We start from the raw sequence: 785 nt of genomic DNA on the forward strand, positions 1-785 counted from the left end.
CCCTATTCAATCTTTCACAAAAAGAATCATTGATCTTAGAGCAAGAGAGGAGAAAGAGGCGACCTAAACCCCTCCAAGAATGCAGAAAGTTCTCGTCAGTTCCAGCCTCGAAATCGAAAGATTTCTCCTTGAATTTCATCACCAGGTATGTGGGGTTTAACTAGTGGGTTCCTTTAACCCATTAGGTCCCTAGATTTCAGTCAGAATCTTGATTCCCTAAATATTGCTTAGACCTAAGGTTTCTAGAATTTCAGATAATTGTTGTGATTTAGCTATTAGAATACTTTAAATTAGATTATCATGATTTCATAACATTGTTGCTTAGTTTCTTGCATGAAATTTATAACCCTAGATGTGTTGATTCTTTTAGTTCATGAATTACACTTGCTAGGTCAGTTTATACAGATATACATGCCTCAGTTTACAAATGTTTCATTATAAATACTTAATGTTGCATTTTGAGTTAGCATGTCAGAATCTTGAGCTATCTAGTTATTTCAGTTATTATGTATCTTATACATTCTATTGAGAGTAGACTTCATACCGAGTTGGACTACGGTTAGTCACCCTCACAGTCCCATAACTACGTGCTCTCATAGGTAAGTCCTCTCTGTGGGCATTATACTTAGTGATCACGCCAACAATGCCTTTATACCCTTGGCAAGGTATATTGGGTCCTCTCGATGGGCGTATACATTGGATCCATATTTAGCTCATGTGGTTTTACGTTGGTTATTAGTATCTCCCACAGTCAGATTCTAGTGTAATGACCAGGTTATCAGTTG

Source organism: Solanum verrucosum, unplaced genomic scaffold (assembly GCF_900185275.1).
Source record: "Solanum verrucosum unplaced genomic scaffold, falcon-dt-bn FXZP01000174.1, whole genome shotgun sequence".
NCBI classification, from domain to species: domain Eukaryota; kingdom Viridiplantae; phylum Streptophyta; class Magnoliopsida; order Solanales; family Solanaceae; genus Solanum; species Solanum verrucosum.